Source organism: Myodes glareolus, chromosome 3 (assembly GCF_982192425.1).
Source record: "Myodes glareolus chromosome 3, mMyoGla1.1, whole genome shotgun sequence".
In the NCBI taxonomy this organism is placed as follows: domain Eukaryota; kingdom Metazoa; phylum Chordata; class Mammalia; order Rodentia; family Cricetidae; genus Myodes; species Myodes glareolus.
The window spans coordinates 12,547,578-12,570,519 of NC_142028.1; the positions used below are offsets into that span (position 1 = coordinate 12,547,578).

The window sequence follows — 22,942 nt, forward strand, 5'->3', positions numbered from 1 at the left end:
TTCCTGTGTAGGTAACTTTCTAATGGGAAGAACTCATCATTTCAATTTATTTAAATGACTCTGCACCTTGGCAGCATGTCATATTTCTTCGAGCTCCTGAGATTTACTATACATTTGCATGTACTGAAATAAAACTAGATGCCCTGTTTTCTGCGGTTTTGTCTGGAATATTCCACTTACTGCATGTGATGTTGTATGAACACTAACTCTCAAGATGTGGCTTTGATAGTAAGATCCTGTAAATGATGTTTTTTCTTGCCAGGAGAAAAGGAGGAAGGGGCAGTTTTATCAAAGGGAAAGGCTGCTTTAATCTTCTGGTTAGTTAATCTCTTTTGCATGTCATTGTAATAATCAGAACGTGTTAGTAACTTGCATTCAGTATTTAGATTCTGTCAGTGTAAGAATGCTTTCCACATTCATTCCCACAGTGAATTTATATCACATGTAATTTCAGAACGATAAAGACAGAGCCAGTGTCTAAGATGGAGGTTCCTTCTGCACCGGGTGTGGTGCTCTCTGTCATCGTCTATGCCGGTCGCTTTCCTATTGCTGTACACGACACCATGACTAAGGAAGCTCAAGGAAGAGAGCGCCCATCTGCGCTTATGGTTCCGCGGGATCAGAGATCCTGATGCAGAGGGAAGAAGTAGCAGGAGCAGGGAGCTGAGGGCTCCCATCCTGAATGGCAAACAATGTAGAAAAAGCAAACTAGAAATGGTGTGAGTCTTTAAAGTCTCAAAGCCTGCCTCCAGTGACATGCTTCCTCCAGCAAAGCCATGACTTACAAGGCCTCCCTAAACAGCCTTGGCAACTGGGGCCCAGCATTCAAATGCCAGAGACTATGGAGGGTGGGCACCTCACTCACACCACCCCTTCCTCTTTGCTTCCGTAGTAGACAGATTTCACTTTAATACACACATATCTTTCTAGTCTAATATTATGTCTTCTGTCTCCAGGATTTTGTATTATGTATATGTATATTCCAAGACTTTGTATATGTCAGACAGTCACCTTTCTGTCCCTTTGACCAAACCCCTGAGATAATTTAAAATGAAGGGAAGTGTTTGTTTTTGTGAACAGTTTCAAATGTTTCATTCCATGGTCGGTTGACCATGTGGCCTCTGGGCCTGTGCTGAGGCACAATGCCGTGGTAGAAGGCTCATGGTGGAGGCAGGAAAAGTGCTCACCTCATGGTAGCAAGGACACAAAAGTCAAGAAAACGGGATCGAATCCACGGCACACTCCCAGAGCCTGACCCTGTCCCACCACTAACCTAACAATGCTGCCAGCTTGGGCGAGCCTTGCACGCAGGTCCTTGGGTGCATTGAGATCCAGAGCACAGCTTCTTGTCAAGCTCCCTACAAACCAGACACAGCTCACAAGTCTCCCAACCAAGTAACAACCCAGGACTGTTATAGCAATACATGACATTTCCTCAAGGTTTTTTTTTTTTTTTTTTTTGTGTATGTGTGTGGTCACATGTGCCAGTATGTGCAGGTCAGAGGTCAATTTCAGGAGTTTTCCTCTATCACATGCCGCCTTATTTTTGAGACAGAGATTTCCCATGGACCTGGAGCTCACCAGTTTGGCCAGACTTACTGGCCAGTAAGTCCCTGGGTTCTACTTCCATGGTGCTAGGATTACAGGTGGGAGTTCCCACACTTTGCAGCAGCCAGGTGTCCTCATAGTTGCTAGGTATTCAATCTCAGGTCCTCATGCCTGCATGGCAGACACTAACTACTAAGTCACCTTCCCAGCCCTGCAGGCAAAAGCCTTTAGTAGAAGCTTTTCAATTAGCTGTGCTTGAATTAAAAAACAGTCACTTTCAGCGGCCAACTAGAAAAAGACCTAGGGCCGACAAATTGCAGGTCAGTTTTTTCTCAAGCTACTAGAGAAAAATGTTTTTCAAGATGACTTCCTTGGGTGTAGTGCTAATAATCATGGTAATTATATCCCAGAATCAGGTTTTATCTCAAATTTTAATTGCCAAACCCAGATCTTTGGACTAGAGTTTTAAGCAGGTTGTGGTATAATGTAAGGCCCCCAACATTTCTAAAGCGTCTGCCTTCAAGAATCTTAGATAATTGACATTTGAACACCTAAGGAACAGGACTGAACAGATGGCTCAGCAGCTCAGACCACTTGCTGCTCTTCCAGAGAGCCTGAGTTCAGTTCCCAGCACCCGTGTTAGGTGACACACAATCACCTGTAACTCCAGTTACAGGACACCCTCTCTGGCTTCTGCAGGTAGCTGCACACATATGGCAATGCATATAAACACCCCCACCATCACTACACACACACACACACAGAGAGAGAGAGAGAGAGAGAGAGAGAGAGAGAGAGACAGACACACACACAGACAGACAGACAGACAGACAGACAGACACACACACAGAGACAGAGACAGACAGACAGACAGACAGACAGACACACACACACACACACACACACACAGAGAGAGAGAGAGAGAGAGAAAGAGAGAGAGAATAATAAAATCTCAAGCAAATACCCAAATATGTGTATACTATATTAGATGATGATAAGTCAGAGAAGAAAAGCCAGGCAGGAGAGCAGTTAAGTGAGGGAGGGGCGTTTCTTTTCTTGAAAGGACCAGAGAAGGCCTCTCAGTCATACGGTGAAATTTAAGCAAAGACCAGAGGAAGGGGACCTTCTTGCTCTGGCATGCACTGCAAGCTGTAGAGACAAACACAAATGTGTGCGTGCTGAGGCTGGGGAATGACTGTCATTTCTGGACTCCAAACACCAGCACAGACTTCTGATGATGGGGAGGAGCCACGTCAACTCGGAGTGACAGCAGAAGTCAGGCAATGCAGACCACGTTTGGATTCAGATGTTCAGTGTTTTAGGGCTAAGCAGAGATGCGTCTCGTTAACTGGGTACAGACAGGCACAGTAAACATCATCCGTAACTGTGAAGGGCTGGGCGCCTCCCTAATAGGACCAGGAGCAAGGCAGGGATGTCTGCTCGGTTATTTATACTCCGCCCTGTGCTGCAAGGCCTCTCAGAGCAATAAGGCAAGGTGAAGCAATAGGAGGGCAAGGCTGGAAAGAATCAAAGTTATTTACTCTCAGATGACTTTATTTTTAACGTAGAAAACCCTAAGCAGTGCCTAGAGGGACTAATATAGCGAAAAAGGAAATTGAGTGAAGCTCTAGTTTATCAGGCTGGTATGTCTGCGTGCTAGCAAAAACAACTGGAAAATGAAATAAAGAAACATGCTTCACAATAACACCAAAAGTCATAAAATTCTTAGGGACAAGGTTATCAAGAAATTTGCAAAATACACACAGAGAACACTACAAAACAATGCTGAGGGAAAATTTAAAATATCTGAAGCAAGAAATATTCATAGACTAGTATGCTTCTATACAAAACACACTGTGCATACTAAATGCATAAAATTTTAAAGTGTTAAATTATTTGTGTGTGTGTATGTGTGTGCATGTATAGCATATACATGTATGCATGTGGAGGTCAGAGGTCAACATGGCAATCTTCTATCAATTCTCCACCTTATTTCTTGAGACAGCAGACCTGGAACACACTGATTAGACCCCAGGCCAGTGGGGTCTGCTAGTTTTGCCCTGAAGTATTGGGGTTACAGGCCTGTGCTGACACATGTGGCGTTTATGTGGGTGCTGGGAATTCAAACTCAGATCCTCAGGTTTGCAGGTTTGCCCTTTGCTTTGGTGACACTTTCCCATACAGTCTTGCAATTCTTTTTGGTCAATTCACACGTAAACAAAAAAAAGTTGAAAGAGACTATTAGCAAGACAGGTCTCCGATGAGAGACAGTCAACCACTCAGGGAAAGGAAACTGGACTCCTTTGTATGTTTAGGAGGAGGTATACACCCTTCAGGAAGCCAAGTACTTGGGGAAATTTTCTTGAAGTTTGTAGATTATATGCAGGACGATTCCTTACGTGAAAGAACTTTTCTTTATGGAAAGGAAACTTTCATAAAGCTTACAGTGGTTTATACAGATGATGAGGTTCAGAGAATTATAGTGTTTAGCGAACATGTAGCAGTTAGCCCACACCAAATACCAGTGTCAGGAGAACTAATTGTCAGGTCTCAAGTTAGGAAAGTTGCCCTTTCCCGAAGTTCCATATTTTATATCTTTGGTTGTGAGCCTAGCCTTTAATGACTGAGCCATCTCTCCAGCCCTGAAGTCTCATATTTTAAAAAGCCTACTTTATTAGCTTCTCAAAAGGAACCCATGAATTAATAGTGTTTTACATTCAAAGTGGCTACTTGGTTACAGTGTGGCCCTCACTGGCCAGGGTTTTATACAAGAAATGTTCAGGTTTTGTATGTGGCTGCTCCACATCTGCCAAGCAATTGTGGCTTACATGTTTAGAGGCACTCAGCCTCTGTGGGGTTTGTAATGATCAATGTGTTCTCGATAAAGGGGTTAGGAATTGCCCATACTTGGTTAGATTCTGCTTGTCACTCATTCTTCACAGTCTCCTTTGCCTTCTCCTCCTCACCACCATCTCCTCCTCTTCTTTTTCTTCCTCTTCTTCCTCTTCCTCTTCCTCCTCCTTCCCCTTTCTTCTCATCCTCCTTTCTTCTTCTTTTTTTGGTCTGATGGCTTGGCAGGTAAAGGGGCTTATTGTTAGGTGTGAATTTGATACCTGGATTCTTATGCTGGGAGGAGAGAGTCGACTCTTGCAGGTGTTCTCTGACCTCCACACATGCAGTGTGGCATATGTATGCCCTTCCCAGCCTTAGTTAAAAAATAAACAAAATAAAGATGGAAAGTGAAAAAAACATTTGCCTTCACTGAATGGTCTTGGATGTGGTTAAGGCATGTCGCTAGGGGAAGGGGTCTATTAGAAACATTACTAACGCCATGGATGACAGAAAACTGCATGGTGGGGGCTCTGAGATCAGGTCAGCGTTGGCAGCTGTGTGCAGGGGGATCGCGCTGAAGGGGGATCAGGCCCATGGGACTGAGCTGAGTCCCTCTTGGAGGTCTCTGAGAAGATGTAAGATTTCAGTCAAGTCTGCATTCAGGGATTTTTGTTTCCCAGGATGCAGCAGGGAAGTGGGTGGGTGAGGGGAGGTGCCGTGGTCCCTAACCACATGTGGCCCTTTGATGTGGCTTGAACCTTCAGGCTTATGGGAGTCTGTTGGCTAAAGATTCCCAGGTAGGGCTTTCTGGGGTTCCTGCCAGAGTCTGTGGACAGAGGAGATGGCAGAAGCTGCTGTTGGCTCTGTGACCTAAGCACAGTCTGCTCTGGATTGAAACATTCAGAGAGCTAGCAGCTTCGGTGTAGGCCAGAGGCGCACACTTGGGAGTGAAGATGAAAGACTCAGACCTTGAATGTTCACAAAGCACAGCCTTCCTAATTAACTTTTTTTTGGAGAGAAAAAGTAATTCACTCCTTTAGTCTGAAGCTAGAGGTGTTTTAAAGCATATTTTATTGGGGCAGTGGACAGCAACCCCATGGAAAATGATTTATGCATCTGAAGAAATGCTGGGCAACGGGGTGTGCCTGGTTGAGAGCTTTTTTTTTTTTTTTTTTTTTTTTTGCTCCCAAGGCAGGATTTTGGCTTATCTGCCTTCAAAGTTTTTAAAGGGCTAAAACTATTTCCATCGTGCTCTTAGAAGGGAACTTTTAAACTTCTGGTGCTCATTTATCTTTGTCCTGGAGGAGATTAAAAACAAATTTCTGGGCAGAATCCTGGTTCTGGTGGGGTGTACCTCTGCTCAGAGCTCAGGCAGTGAAAGTCGGATGCTTGCGTTCCTCTTATGATTACTTTTCAGGGAACTCACCTAGATGAGCACGCATGGATGTGGGGTTAGATTAGCTTCCAAGGCTGCTGTCACAGGCTGAGCAGAATCAACAGCAAGAATTGATTACCTCAGTGATCTGGAGGATTCAGGGTTGGTCTGTCTGAAGTCTGGGAGGAAGAGGTCCCCCACCCAGTTCTGGTGGTTCTCTGGTTTGCTGTAGCATTTGTTGGTTGTGGATGCATTGCACCGTTTCTGCCTTAACATAGCCTTCTCACAGGTTGTGTATCTGGCCCCACACTCTCCAAGGACACCAATGGATTGGACCGGGAGCCCCCTCTACTTTTGGATTACCTCATTTGCATGGATTACATCTACAAAGGCCTTATTTCCAAATGTGATCGCATTCTGAGGTCCTTGAAGCTAAGATTTCAATGGTTACAAATGGGGGTGGGCAGAATTTAAGCCGTGTAACACCTTGCACATCACATCTGGACCTCTAGAGACAGGAATCTGGCAGCTCGGGAACAGGTATCACTTTGTCCCTAGGCTTGCATGGTGCTCTTCTTTTTCACTGCCCTTTTAATTCTCTCCAATTCCATCTTTCTGGTCCCCAATAACTTTGGTTTGTTGTGATGTTGGTTCCTATTTCTGGGGCTGTTTTGGCAGTACCACTTCATATAGCTCGTTTCCCAGAGTGTCTGTCTTTGAATTAACAGTAAAAGACATCATACGTAGTATATACATATATATATATGATATATATATGTAAGATGTATATATGTAAGATATATACATGTAAGATATATATCTATATATATATCTATATATATATAGATATATATATATATAGATATATATGTCTCAGTGGTTAAGAGGATAGCTTTTGTAGAGGACCCAAGTTCAATTTTCAGCACCACCTACACCAGGGTGTTCACAACCTCCTCTAACCCCATCTCCAGGGTATCTGATACCTCTGGATTGCACAGACATCTGTACTCACATGCACACACTCCCTCCATATACCTACATACAAATACATGCATCCACACATACATATAACAAGAGGCATTATGATTTTTCCACCCAGCTTGTGGGCTACTTGAATTTGAGTATTCACTCACCTTTAGCTGTAAGGGAGGCAGGGCAACAGGCAGAGATACTGCAGGTGAAGTCAGCAATTTAGGGCAGGCTCAATGGCAGGGCGTAGAATAAGCAAAACAAGATAAAAATAGCCACACACCCTTCAATTCTCCTTGAAACGATAGAAATTTTATATTCATATGAGTTCTTTGCAAACTAGATGGCTCAATAGAATCAAATATGCACAGTTTTTGTTAGAGGCAATGCCTCTCTAGAAACAAAGAATCCAAAAAAGCCTGGAAGTTAGAAAGATAACAAAGCCTAGCTGATCCAGAGTGAAGGACAGTGGCAGGATGATTTCTCTCAAACTGTTGTGTCTCTCAGGAAGGTTGGGAAAGAATGCTGTGGTGTCCTTGGGTGAAGGTGGCTGAAAGAGTTCTGTGTTTTCTATAGTGGGTCCCCAATACAGTCAGTCACCTAATAGGACAAGATGGAGTTTGAGTTGTAGTACCTGGGCCCTGTTGTAGAAGGTCATTCATTTGTTTCCGGCTGCCCAGACTGGAAATAATCACTCAGAAGCTATATTATTTAAATCACTGCTTGGCCTATTAGCTCTAGCTTCTTATTGGTTAGCTCTTTTTATTATTTTTATACATTTTTTATTGATATTTATTGAGCTCTATATTTTTCTCTGCTCCCCTCCCTGTCTCTCCCCTCCCCCTTTCAGTCCTCCCCCGAGGTCCCCATGCTCCCAATTTACTCAGGAGATCTTGTCTTTTTCTACTTTCTACTTCCCATGTAGATTAGATTTATGTAAGTCTCTCCTAATGTCCTCATTGTTGTCTAAGTTCTCTGAGATTGTGATTTGTAGGCTGGCTTTCTTTGTTTTCTGTTTAAAAACCACCTAAGAGTGAGTACATGTGATAATTGTCTTTCTGTGTCTGGGTTACCTCACTCAAAATAATGTTTTCTAGCTCCATCCATTGGCTAGCTCTTACATCTTAATTTCACCCATTTCTATTAATCTGTGTATCGCCACATGACTATGGCTTACTAGGTAAAGTTCTGTCTGGCGTCCATCTCTAGTGGGGATACATGGCTTTTTCTGATTCAACCTTCTTTCTCCCGCATTCAGTTTAGTTTTCCCCGCCTAGCTCTGCTCCCCTATAGTTCTGCTATAGGCCCAAAGCAGTTACTTTATTAACTAATGATATTCACAGCATACAGAGGGGAATCTCACATCATCTACCCTTTTCTTGTTTAAATCAAAAGGAAGGTTTTAACTTTAACATAGTAATCACATATAACAAAACAGGTATCAAGCAAGAATTATAGTTACATTATTTATATCTTCATTATCTTTTATGATAACTAAGGAAACCTATAACTATTTATTCTTCACTCCATCAAAGACTCCAGAAAGATATAATATTACCTAAGTTAACTGGAAATACATTGTAAACAACTTCCAAAACTCTAGAACTGACAGAGACATTTTGCTGCCTGGACAGTCATCCAAAGTTCTTTTGTTCATTTGGGGCATCCATCTTCAGCCTACAGGCCCATAGTATCCAGCAGACTTTTCCAAGAAGCAGAAAATTTGAAGATATGTTCTGTCTTGTAATGGCTAAGTCCATCAGTTGTCTGTATCCTGTAGAATGCCTGGCAGATCTTTTTCATGAAGCAGGATCCCAAAGGACCATCTCACCGTTAGGCAAGTTCAGCAGTCATATCTCTGTGTATCCTGCATGTCCAGGTCATACAGCATAACATCAAGCAGTCCAGGCAAGAACAGTCTCTTACCCAAATGGCAAACAAACTCTATAAGTAGCCCCTTTATCAGCAGGTCTGTGTGGCCATTAAGCAAGTTGTAGTACTCTGCTCACAAGCCCCATTTAAATGCTCCTGCTGAATCAGAAAACATCTCTTAAAGGAGTGCAGCTTTAAGCAATGCTTAACTTTTTTTCCCCCTAAGGTTCAGGATCTTTGATTGGCTGACATTTGCCTAGGGGTGTCTTGTTAAAAAGCAATGGGTGTGTCCTGGCAAGTGATCCTGTCAACAATGGATGGAATGTTAGGAATTTCCTTTGGAAGGTCTGTTCCTGGGTGGTGCCTGGGTGGTCTCAGTTTGTGGTCTTTCTTGAAACCAGGTACTGCCATAGGATAAACTATTGAGACTTGGGCCTCTATTGAGCTTGTCATAGCTGGGCCCTACACTGACAAAGTAACTTAATAATCTTTGCTGCGATAAAATTCCCTGACAAAGGCAACTTAAGGGAGAGAGGTTTGTCTTTGCCTTATAGTTACAGAGGGAAAGACATACAACTGGCATAGAAGGTTTAAAGGCAGAAAATAGGAGGTTGGCTGGTCTCATTGTAAACAGACTCAGAACGTGAGGAACTAACAGGAAGTGAGTAAGGTTATAAAGCCCCAAAGTGACCCACTTCCTCCAAACAATGCTCTACTTCCTGTTGGTTCTGCAAACTTCCCCAGACAGTGCCATCACTAGAGATAAAGTGCTCAAACACATGAGCCTACAAGGAACATTTTTCCTCTTTCTCATCATAAATTTCTCATCATAAACAGTGTTTCCTCTTTCTCATCATAAATTTCCTTGTTTATAAAGTGGGAATTAGAATTGAATTTGCCTCCTAAGATTAATGATTAAGCAGAAAACAGAGTTAAATGTCACATACTTAGTCATAAATACAATTCATTATTTCCATAACTTATTTTATAAAATTTCTATGGATATTGGTGTTCTCTACACTTCATATTACCAACCAGGATTACATTATGTAGGGACAACTTCTGAAGTATTTTAAAACAAAATAACAAAAACCTTAAACCCAATGACCTAAATTAAACGAACATTTTATCATTCTAATATGTTGACATCTATTATCAGTGGAATTCATTCTGTGTTCCAGTTATGCTAATCAGGTATCACTTCATAAAGAGATGCAATTGAATTTGTGACTCGGAATTTGTGGGTAATAAATTTCATCACTGCCTCTGGTAATAGTTTCATCACTTGAATTTTGCTTATGTCCTTCAAAGTACTTATCACTCTAGCTAAAGATCTGATTCATTTATTTCTTCATATTTTTTGTTTATTTTTAGAGATAGGGTTTCTTTGTGCAGCCCTGGCTGTCTTGGACCTCTCTCTAATACCATGCTATTCTCGATCTCAGAGATCCATCTACCTTTGCCTCCTGAGGGCTGGGATTAAGACATGTGCCACTATATCTTGATTCTTATAGTTGTTCCCCTATTTCCTGTTGTTTAAGTAATATAGTCAACATTAATACAGGGAGACTGGGAGATTGGCCAATGGTTAGAGGCATTTCTATTCTCAAAGAGAATCTGGGCTTGGTTTCCCATAGCAGTCCATAACCATTTATAACACCAGCACCAGGAGTTCTGATGCCCTCTTCTGACCTCTATGGGTACATACATACAAACACTCATATACATAAAATAAAAATAAACAATGATATAATCATAAAATATTAATACATGATATGTCAGTAATTCCTAATATGTAAGTAGAAAGGTTAAATGGTCTTTGTCCATTGGTAGTTTTTAAGGAATGACTCAGTGCATCAGTATATAACTTGAATTGTGTGTGTGTGTGTGTGTGTGTGTGTGTGTGTGGTGTGGTATGTGTTGCTGAGATTAAATCCAAAGTCTTGTGTGTGTTAAACTATGAACATATAACTTGAAATAGCAATGCCCTTTGAAGGTCAGTTAAAATTTATTCTTGAAAGTTTCATTTAGACAGCATTGGAACTGGATTTTGTCAGCTCTGTCCTGTGTTAATATGATGAGTCATGCTGATTAATTTCCTCGTGATACATCGATTTGAAGTCCCAGCAGGACCACTAGCAATTTTTATACTGAGATTAGGCTAAGAAACTTTTTTCTGGCATTTCCTTTTTAGATTTAGCAATCAAAGCAGTTCTTGCTTCCCATGAAAGCTTATGCCTTTTTGTTTTGATTAATTCTAGAATGTTATTATCGTGGATCTATTATTTTTGAGAAATTAGCAAAGCTTAGCCATGAATCTGTGGCCATGCTGTAGTCTGCAGCAACCACTTACATTTTGTCTCATTGATTTCATTTATGTGGTCATTTCTGTAACTTTGTTAGAAATTTCTGTCTTTGTAAATAGTTACCAATGCTACTTGGTCCTCCAGTTTGAATCAGTGTTATAGTTGAGAATATTTAGCACTATTTACATGACTTTTAAAATGTATTATATTATTTATTTATATGTATGTGTATATGCATGTGTGAACACACATGTGGGTAACTGTAGAGGTCAGAAGAGGGACTCTGATCCCATGAACTTATAAGTGGTTATGAGCAGCCAGATGTAGCTGTTAGGAATTGAACTTGAGCCCTCTGGAAGGGCAGTAAGGGCTCTTAACCACTCAGTTGTTTTCCAGTCCCACTTCTACTATTATTATTATTTGAGACAGGTTCTCACTATGTAGTCCAGATGGGGCTTGAATTCACTGTGTAGTTCAGGATAGTCTTGAACTCACTATGTAGCCTAGGTTGGGTTCAAGCTCATGGTCCTCCTGCCTCAGCCTCTTGTCTATTGAGGTTGCCATGTACTACTCTGAATGACATTTTAAATGACTTATTTCATTTGACCTGGGATTTTTCAATGGTGTGAGGGGTTTTCTTTCCTTTGGGAAAGAGCTACCAATGCATAAGACTGAACTGGGAAACCACACCTACACTGACCAGAGCCTTGTCTAGCCTCTAGCTTTACTAAGGTAGGTCCCAGCCAGATGCTATCAGCATGGTCAGAGACAATAAAGATCAGCCCTTTCTTCCTGTGCTCTATATTCCCCCAAATACCCTTCCCCCAGCTCAGGAGAGAGGTCAGCAGGTGAGGTGGTAGGAATGCAGGTGGTAAGTACCACACCTGTAAACAGTACCCCACACCCCTTTTAAAAATTAAAAATAAATTCTTCTCTCATACAATACATCCTAACCATATTTTTTTCTTCCCTCTGCTCCTCCCAGTCCCACACCACCTCCCCGTTCCCCCAGATTAACTCCCCCTCTGTTTCCTCTTTAGAAAAGATTAGGCCTCCAGGAGCCAAATAGGACAAAACAAGATACAGTAAGACAAGGAAAAAGCCCCTCCTTTCGAGGTTGGATAAGGCAATCCAGTAGAAGAAAAAGAGCCTCAAGAGCAAATAAGAGAGTCAGAGAAATACCTATTCTCACTAAACTGAAAAGCTTCTGTAAAGCAAAGAATACCATCAATTGGACAAAGAGGCAGTCTACAGAATGGAAAAAGATTTTTTTTACCAACTCCAAATATGCTAGAGGTCTAATATTCAAAATATACAAAGACCTCAAGAAATTAGATATCATTATTAATAATAATAATAATAATAACAAACAATCCTATTAAAAATGAGCTAAAAATCTAAATAGATAATTCTCCATAGAGAAATCTCAAATGGTTGAGAAATACTTAAAGAAATGTTCAACCTCCTTAGCTGTTAGGGAAATGCAAATGAAAACTACTTTGAGATTTTATCTTACACCTCTCAGAATGAGGATGGCTAACACTAATACCACAAGTGACAGCTCATGCTGGCAAGGATGGGGAGCAAGGGGAATGAACACTCCTCCACTGCTGGTGGGAGTGCAAACTTGTGGAGTCACTATGCAAATCAATATGATGGTTCCTCAGAAAATTGGAAATTGACTTACCTTGGGACCCAGGTATACCACACTTGATCTAGGTATGCCACACTTGGGCATATACCTGAAGGATACTCCATCCTAACACAAAGACACTTGCTCAGCCATGTTCATTGTGACTTTATTCATAACAGAAACTAGGAGCTAGCTAAACAACTATTTCCTCTGGACATTCCTGAGAACTGAGTGCTCACAATTCCATTCTTCCAGAAGTCATGTCCCACTGACCCAGTGCCTATTTACATAGAAGTCTATAGCCAGACAGCTAAAGACTGTCTAGAAGACTCATCTCTTCTGATGCAGAGATTCAACTGACAAGGAAGAAGCCCCTGCTTTCTGCAAGGGGTGGGTAAGAACCAAGGCTTGATTCTCTCACCCCAGGACTGGAGTGAATGAATTGAGCTTGTGTGCTCTGAGCCATCCTCTCAGTGTATTTATGCTGTTCAATTCCGACTGAAGTTTTCTTTTTTTCACATATGCTTTTGTCTTCTCTTCACTGTGTCACTTCCTCCAACGTGATTTGACTTCATTCTTTAGTTATAAGCTGGTGTCATATTCAAAAAGGTATTTCTGTTGCATAAGGCCACTTCCTACCGCCTGCCCGGCTAGCTTTACCTGAAATAATTACACGGAAACTGTATTCTTTTAAACATTGCCTGGCCCATTAGTTTCAGCCTCTTATTGGCTAATTTTCATGTATTGCTTTACCCATATTTAGTAATCTGTGTAGCACCATGAGGTGGTGGCATACCGGGAAAGATCCTAACCTGCCTCTGTCTTGGAGAGTAGAGTCATGGCGACTCCTCACTGCTTTCTTCCTCCCAGCATTCTGTTCTGTTTACTCTACCTACCTAATTTTCTATCCTATCAAAGGGACAAGGCAGTCTCTTTATTAACCAATGAAAGTAACACATAGACAGATAACCCTCCTCCATCATACTTCTTTTAAAATAATACTTTTGGCAGTATCCTATGAATCTTAGTGTGTTTAGATTTTTGCCATTCCGAGATTGAGCCCCTCCTAAATTTTCTTAAAAAGACGTATCTCATGTATCCCAGGTTGGCCTCAAAGTCACTGTGAACCAAGAATCACCATGGATTTTCATTGTAGGATACTGCTTATTCATTTCCTAGCCAACCCAGACTTCTGTAATAACCACACAGAAACCGCATTAATTAAATCACTGTTTGGCCCATTAGCTCTAGTTTCTTATTGGCTAACTCTTACATCTTAATTTAACACATTTCTATTAATCTGTGCATTGTCACAAGGCTGTGGCTTACCAGGTAAATTTCCAGCATCTGTCTCTGGCAGGGCTACATGGTTTTTCATTGATTCTGCCTTTCTCCCAGTATTCAGTTTTTCCCTGCCTAGCTCTCCTCTGTCCTATCAACAGTCAAGGAAGTGTTTTTGTTCACCAATGGTATTCATAGCATACAGAGGGGAATCCCACACCAGATTCTCTTTAAAAATACTTCAAAATATTTATTTTCTGTGCATGAGCATTGTGCCTGCATGTATGTCTGTGCACCACATGTGGCCTGTAGTGGCCAGAAGACAGCATTGTCCCCTGGAACTGGAGATGCAGAAGTTTGTGAGCTTCACTGTAGGTGCTGAGAATCAAAGCCAGGTCCTGTGGCAGAACAGTCAGCTCCCTCAGTCATCAAGCCATCTCTTCAGCCTCAAATTCGTGATCCTCTTGTCTTTGTATCATACGTGCTGAGGTTGGGGTGTGCAGTCCTTCTTTTTCTCTTAAATACTATGTCATAGTAATAGGTTCAACTCATTATAACTGCATAACTTCATTGCCATCTAATTTTAATGAGGGTAAGGCAAATGAAGCAACCAAGGTTTGATTTCTTGATATTGTCCCAGTTAATGCTTGTCCTCAAGAATATTGGTGGTGTTTGCAGACACTTGTCTAGTCCCTACAATGTTCAAGTTCCTGTCAGGGAGGAAGTTACAGTGCTGTGGGAGCTCCTTCAGCTCCTTCAGCCAGCAACCTTTAAGATACCTGCCCACTTGGGCGTGGTCTCTTATACTACAAATGCAGCTGTAAAGTGTGTGTGCTCCCTCTCTCGCTTTCAGCATGCTTCCACCGGGCCACTCTGCTCCTGTTCCCCATTTGTGCAGAGGACTGTGATCTTGGGCAGTGATCTGTGAGACTCCCCTAAATAAATAACTCTTTATTATATGTAATTCTGAACTAGTATGGAATTATTTGGTATCTTCTGCCATCAGTGCAGCTTAGAATCTCCTTCTCCTTAAGAATTTGCTGTTTTATCATCTTCAGTCCCTCCCCCTTTTAGAAAAAAAAAGCCTTTTCTGCTCTACTGAATTATTAGTATTAGCATGCTCCTGTCCCTTCTGTAATACATGGGGCAGTAGGAATTTGGGGGAAACTGTGTATCTTAAACCTCCCGCCTGTAGATCTGACAGCTTACATGCTAATGGGGACATTACAGATGTGATTCATTTCATGTGTGTGCCTGTGTGTGTTTTGAGGATCCATGTTTGTTTGCATATTGTTCACAGGCCAGCTCTGCCTTTGTTTGCTTTGAGACAGGGTCTCTCACTGGCCTGTAGTTCTTGCAACCATCTAAGCTGAGCAGCTAAGGAGCCCAGGGTTTCCCGTGACTGTTTCTCCAAAGAGTTGGTGTTACATGTGTATTCTATGCCTCTTTTTTTCTCTTTTTCCAATAATTTTATTATATTCATTCTTACAGATATTAACAATTTTTATAAGTAGAGAGCACACATCTGTTTACTTTATTGTTGGATTGCAATCTTTGTTTTGCTAACAAGATCCTTTATTTGATTTTTTAAAAATTTATTTATTTATTAAAAATTTCCACCTCCTCCCCGACTTCCTTTTTCCTCCCCCTCTCCACCTCCCCCTCCCTTTCTAGTTCTAAGAGCAGTCAGGGTTCCCTGCCCCATGCAAAGACCAAGGTCTTCCCCCCTTCATCCAGGTCTATAAAGGTGAGCATCCAAACAAACCAGGCTCCCACAAAGTCAGTCCATGCAGTAGAATCAAAACCCAGTGCCACTGTCCTTGGTTTCTCAGTCAGCCTTCATTGCCTGCCACATTCAGAGTGTCCAGTTTGATCACATGCTTCATCACTCCCAGTCCAGCTGGCCTTGGTGAGCTCCCATTAGATCCGTCCCACTGTCTCAGTGGGTGAACGCACCCCTTGTGATCCTGACTTCCTTGCTCACGTTCTCCCTCCTTCTGCTCCTCATTTGGACCTTGGGAGCTAAGTCCAGTGTTCCAATATGGGTCTCTGTCTCTATCTCCATCCATCGCCAGATGACGGCTCTATGGTGATATGCAAGATATTCATCAGTGTGGCTATGGGACAAGGCCAGTTCAGGCACCTTCTCCTCTGCTGCCCAAGGAAAAATCTGGGGACCTCTCCTTGGACCTGGGAACCCCTCTAGAGTCAAGTCTCTTGCAAACCCTAAAATGGTTCCCTTAATTAAGATATTTACTTCCCTGCTCCCATATCCACTCTTCCTCCATCCCACCCTTCCCATTCCCCCAAGCTATCCTGAATCCTCCCCTTCTCCCTTCTCTCTACCCATCTCCCCTTACACCCACCCCTATACCCCCATGCACCCAAGTTTTGCCTGGCAATCTTGTCTACTTCCAATATCCAGGAGGATAACTATATGATTTTCTCTGGGTTCACCTTCTTATTTAGTTTCTCTAGGATCACGAGTTATAGGCTCAAAGACCTTTAATTATGGCTAGAATCCACTTATGAGTGAGTACATATCATATTCCTCTTTTTGTGTCTGGGTTACCTCACTCAGTAAAGCGTTTTCTATTTCCATTTATTTGCATGCAAAATTCAAGATGTCATTGCTTTTTTTTACCACTGACTAAAACTCCAATGTGTATATGTTCCACACTTTCTTTAACCATTCTTCTATTGAGGGGCACCTAGGTTGTTTCCAGGTTCTGGCTATTACAAATAGTGCTGCTGTGAACATAGTTGAACAAATGCTTTTGTAGTATGATAGGGCATCTCTTGGGTATATTCCCAAGAGTGGAACTGCTGGGTCCTGAGGTAGGTTGACTCCCAGTTTCCTGAGTAACTGCCACACTGATTTCTAAAGTGCATGCCTGTTTTTTTTTTTTTTGTGGTTTCTGGGGATAGAACTAAAGACTTAAGGCTTGTTTAGCACACACTTTACTAACTGAGCTGCTTCTCCAGTCCCTGAACTGCAGATTTCCAAAAAGAGAAATTATTAGGGATTATCCTGCTCAAACTGACGAAATCATAAGTGTCCTGATAGGGGTAGGGGAGGGTACTCAGGCTGAGAAGGAGGTTGAATGATAGAATCAGTCAGAGGTGAGATGCTAAGGAAATCAGGTGACATTTACAAGGGTGTATATTCTTCCTGATTCTTTATAAGAAACGCAGCCCTGCCAACCCTTAGACAGTCTGACCTTCACAAGTAAAAGGCAATACATGTCTACTATTGTAAGATCTGGGCTGGTGGAATTTTGCTTGCACAGCGGCAGTAATCTCAGCAACCAGGCCTGCTCTCAGTTCTACTTTTAGCCAACTCTGTGCAGTTAAGGTTCAATATCTTTACCTCTGTATGTACCTGGTATAAAGTTACCTGTGTCTTTTGGTGCCTTCTTGTCAAACACTGGTCCACTGTAACATTCAGGCTAATAAAGTGGTAACAGCTTCGACTTTGCAGAACCTACAGACAACAAACCCTGTCTTGTAGTTGCTAATGTTTTCAATGTTAAGGAAATGGTGACAAGTAATAGCATTTTAAAATTATTCTTAAATCTATTTAAGGACAATTTCTTTTTATAGAAAAATTTAGCCTCTTAGTTAATTTTTTTGGCTTAATTGGTTGACATTTTTATTTGTTTATAAATTAAGATTTAACATTTTATTTTAGCTTTTTCATTTCATTTTCATGATATCTCAGTGAACGAACATTTCATACACAGCACTTGGTTTTACATCACGCTGGGAGATCCTGAGGTAGCATATATGATAGGGAAGCTCAGCCAGTCACAACTGGCCTGGGTATGGCCACCTGGAGCCAGGTAGATAAACGGGGTAGATAGGTGCACATGCTCTCTTCGCGGTGCTTGCCTGACCCATTTGGACTTTAGAACTTTTACTCCGTTTGAGCTGGTCTGGTTATTTTAGCGTACCTATCGAATATGCCTTCACTTACACATATATATTCCTTTTTCAAAAATTCTCTTCTACTAAAATGACTTTTAAAATTACATATAAGGAGATAAAAATGGAATTATCCGGGGAATTGGGTTCTGTCAGGAACTATTATAAGATAATGGCTAAAAGACACATAGTTCCAAGGGAAAGTAAAAAGTATTGTTGTAAGTAGACATCTTCATCGTGGACTCAAAGTCCTTTGCTATGAAAGAAGGAAGGAAAAGTGAATCAAGGACACAGGCTCAGGAATGATGAAGTCAGCAGCTCAAAGGCCTTGAGGTGGTCACAGTCATTACTCTGTCTGCTCCCTCCCTTGGTGTTTGCGTGTGAGCGTTGTGTCTTAGGCACTGTTTGAGGTGCTTGAGGTGTGACTGGGAGCACACTTCCCCATGAGGCTCCCATTCTAGTAGGGAAGGTGAAGAGGGAAGATGAATAAGGGCAATTTATGCCAGGGCTGGTGATGATAAGTTTGACAAGATGAATTAAGTATGAAAGGGGAAGATGGGATACATGAAGCATCATATTTTATTTTATATTATATATACATACAATTATCTATTGTTTTAGATGTGAAAGGAAAGGATGAGAAGGTGGTGTCAACATTTGACTAGGAAGATGAAGGAGGTGTTTGACTAAGGTAGTTTTAATAGCTATTTAAACAAATTAAATGCTGAATTATTTTTCCAACCATCTTGACAATAAAATAGAACAATAGGTTATCAACTCACAAGGACTCATTTCTGTATAGTAGCAAAGTGTGTGGGGTCCAATTCCAAAGTTACTGCTTCCAAGGCTGACTCTGAGAGGTAGCGGCTTTTAGAGCAAGGCAAATGAGCTCTCTGCAGTGCAGCTTTCCCACTTTGTCTGGGAACAAGAATGATACTTATTCACAGGACTGTAATATGGCTAAAATGAGCCGATGCATAAACTACTTTACAGTGAGTGGAACGAGTTAGGTATTCAATAAACAATAACCATTTTATTGGTATTATTATTGTCCCAGTAATTTGTAGAGGTATTAGAAAGACAGGCACTCAGTATCTGAGTTTCCTACTTTTCAAAAGGGAAAGTGAAATTATTCTCTCTGTTGATGAATATGGATGTTAATTTAGTACAGGTCATCACAAATGTTTTATCAGACTCACGGGTAGGAACAAACCTAAATTTTAAAATAATTTCTGCAGAGAATAATAAGGGGAACCAGGAAAAGAATGCATAGAATAACCTGGTTGCAGCCTAAGCACAGGAAGCAATTATGATATTTAATATAAATGGACTAAATCTCCATATTAATAAGGTTCCATCTAATGGAGAATTTTTTTCTTTAGCTAAGAGATCTGCTTCATGCAGGAGCACATCATTATGAAATTAAACAGAGGCAAGGAGATACAGCAGGTAAATTAAAACAGAATTTGAAGGATGATAAGTCAGTAACAATAAAGCCCATAACAAAATGGTTGGTTCTCATTGTCAATAAACACATGCAAGTTGAAACAAAATGCCGTAATGTAACACAATATACCTTGTAACTTCAGACTTTGTTAGAAGCATAAAGTGGAATGCACAAAAATAGTAGCAGGGACCCTGGGCAAGCAAGATGGCTGAATTGGTAAAGCACTTGATGCCAAGCCTGAAGGCCTGGGATCCTCATGGTGGAAGGGGAAAGCCATCTCCCACAAGTTGCTTTCCATGTGTGTATCATGCCATATATATATATCTACATATACTCATATAAACACACACACACACACACACATACACACACACACACACACACCTCACTACTACTGCTACTACTACTAAAAGACTATAGTAAGGAACCTTAACACTCTCCCAAACTTCCATGTTAGAGTAAGATATAAACCATACATCATTTTGAATAACCTGATCAATAATCTTGAGTTCATAGTTTGGTATATGATTTTGTCGCTCATGAAGAGAAAGTACTATTTTCAGAAGTGTAGTTGCTCAAATCAAATCTAGACGTGGTCAAACACCAAGAAAACCTTCAGTATATTTAAGAAGCAGAGGGCATGCAGATTGTAATTGTCAGTTTGGAATGCATTTGTTGTTATGCTAAGGTGAGGATGTACTTTGCCTGTCAATGTTCAGCCATAGGTGTCTTATGGCCACTCTTCCTCTCCTGCAGAAAGGAAGGCACCCCTGAGTGCTGTGGCATCATGTGGGATGCCAAGTATCCTCCTGCCTATAGAATGACTGATGCACGGCTGGTGGATTATACAAGACCACAGAAAACTCCAAAAATGTTTAAATAAATTGCCTCTGATTATAAGCAGCCATGGATGGATCTTAAAATGTGATTTAGCCAAAACTCAAGCTTGTAAAATAAAGAATGTGGTATTCATACAAATCTCAAAACACACGGTGATGTAGGAGGGTCTTCTGTCTATTTGTTGCTTTCATTGGTTAAAAAAAGAAACTGCCTTGGCTTTTTGATAGGGCAGGATTTAGATAGGTGGAGTAGACTGAACAGGATGCTGGGAGAAAGAAAGCAGAGTCATGCACACGCCATGACTCTTCTCTCCGAGATGGTCGCTGGTTAAACTCATGCCTGTAAACCACAGTCAAGTGGCAATACAGATTATTAGAAATGGGTTAAAAGAGTATGTAAGAGTTAGCCAATAAGAGGTTAGAACTAATGGGCCAGGCAGTGTTTAAAAGAATACAGTTTTCCGTATACTTATTTTGGGTAAAGCTAGTCGGGCGGCAGGACGTGGCCTGCTGCTCCTATTACAACAACACGGCAGTATATTTTGTTAATAGAATAATAATACAATTTAAAAATGAGGGACTGGATTTTGTGGGCAGGAAGGGGTACCTAGGCTGATACAAGATCTCTGTAACACTTAATGGCAATGACTTAGTGGAGAACTAAGCAAAGGTGTCTGAATATATGTGGGTAACAGAAGCTGAGAATGATGAGCCCATGAAACACCATCAGGAGGCCATAACAAGGTATTGCTGCTCACAGTTACAGTCCAGTTTCCAGGGCATGTGGCTTTGTTTCCATAGGGACCCAGTGTCTCAGTGTATGAAAGGCATTTGAGTGAAAGAAGGTCTTCTGTATGCCTGTGATGTTGGCTGGGCAGATCTGGTCCATGCTGTCTACTAATCTGAAGATACTGTCTGCTAGTCTGAACAAAAGGAAAATAGGTAAGGGCTATACTTTCTCAGCAGCAAACCTGGAAAGAGTAGTCCAGAAATATCTGATCTTACAGTATTGGCTCACCCAGGGAAAACAACTAAGTAAGACCATACAGATAATGTCAACACTTTTGGAGGTGGTCCTATGGTGATCTTAAAACCAGAAGGCTTTGGCTTTGTTCCATTTATGGAATATGAAACCCAAGTCAAAGTAATATTGTAATGACATGTGGAAGCTAGCCAATGGTATGACTGTAAGCTTCTGAATCTTAGCAAAGCCCAGATGAGCCCCTTGAAGCAAGCATTTCATTGGGTGTCATACTGAGGACAAGACAGCTGAAGAACTTGAGCAGTTTTTCTGTCAGCATGGGGAAGTGGTGGGTGTTTTCATTCCCAAACCAATCTGGCCTTTTGCCTTTGTTGCTTTACAATGATAAGGTTGTATAATATTTGTGGAAGGGATTTGCCCATTAAAGGAATCAGTGGCATGTATCCAACAATAGTGTTGGGTAGCCAGAAAATGGCAGAAGATTTGGTGGTATTCTAGGTGACTTCCGGAATCAGGGTGAGTTTGGCAATAGTAGAGGTGGTGGATCTGGCTTAGTAAGTAATCAGAGTGATAATATAGGTGGGGCGATAAACTTTGGAGCTTTCAGCCTTAATCCAGTGAAGACAGCTGTAGCAGAGACTCCTGCAGGGAAGCTGGCATATGATGGGGATGCTGGCCAGCCAGCAGAGCCAGTCAAGTCCATCTGCTAATAACAAAGCCAGGGCAACCTTGAATAGTTGTGGTGCCCCTCGGGGTTAGGGGCCAGGATCAAATACAGGGTCAGACAGTGATCTTGATGGAGGCTTTGGCATGAATTCTAAATCCTCTGGCTGAAGAACGTATAGGCAGTCGGTTTTGGTTGATTGGTGGGTATAGAAAGGTGGGAATTCAAAATTTTCAAAACTCACAGTAAGTATATTATAAAATACCTGTCTCCTAAAATTTTCAAATTGGTTTGTTCAGTTTGAAATACATTCAGTGGTATTCTTTGATGTTTTTATTCAGATAAAAAGAGGAAAAGTCAAATGAATTGGGTAAACTAGCCCACGGAAGTTCATCTCAGAAGGTGTCTTTGGGGCATTTTGTCATTGGGTTTCTCAAGTGAATTTCTTGCATGCTCAAAGTAGAAACCATTGGTTAGGATTATACTCTTTTCTCCTTATTTTAACTTGGATCATATCCGTTGGATTTTTTTCCCCTTAGGAATAATTCCCTTTGGGAGATCATGATGTCATGGTGTTTGGTTCTTTCGGTTTTGTTTTTAAATACTTGTTTTCCTTCATGGATGAAAGCATAATATGAATCCTTCTTTTAGTCTCTGCAGCTCATCTCATTGCAAATGTGCGTGGAAGAAGCACAGCACTGAAGAGGTGCTGCAAACAGGAATGCTCCTGTCTACGTGTTTTCTTACCAGGAGCTCATCAGCACAGCATGCAGGCTGGCTCTTGGATGGTGGGTTTCTATCTTTATCTGTTACCCATTATATGATGGAGTTGCATCAATGCTATGAAAGGAAGGCTATGATATGAAACCAGAAGACTGTTTGAACTTTTGAAGCCTTGTATGGGATTGATGGTGGTACAGAAGCATGCAAGGCTAATATGAGTGAGAAAGAGAGAGGAGATGCATGCAGAGACTTGATAGAAAAAATGGATATATTTAACTTGGTGAGGTGTATCCCTCAATCCCATGGCTTTGGTAAGAGATTATGCAGAGAGAAATGTAGCAAGTAATTCATGAATGTTTTTGCATCAATGGGCATCATCCATTGAAAGAATTTATTCTTTGTTTTTTTGAAAACCCACTTTAGTTGAATGTGCTAAGTGAAATGATACTTGTATTTTCCCTCCCCATCTGTCATCTTCTGTGAATGCTGTATGGTGTGTGTTCTCCTCCATTACTGATCTGGAAGTGTGGGCACATGAACTGAAGAT

General features: G+C 41.3%; 1 pseudogene; it reads left to right on the top strand.

The window, feature by feature from the left end:
- Positions 1–21,104: 21,104 nt before the first annotated feature.
- LOC146895342 (TAR DNA-binding protein 43 pseudogene) lies at positions 21,105–21,842 on the top strand (annotated as a pseudogene).
- The last annotated feature ends 1,100 nt before the right edge of the window (positions 21,843–22,942 follow it).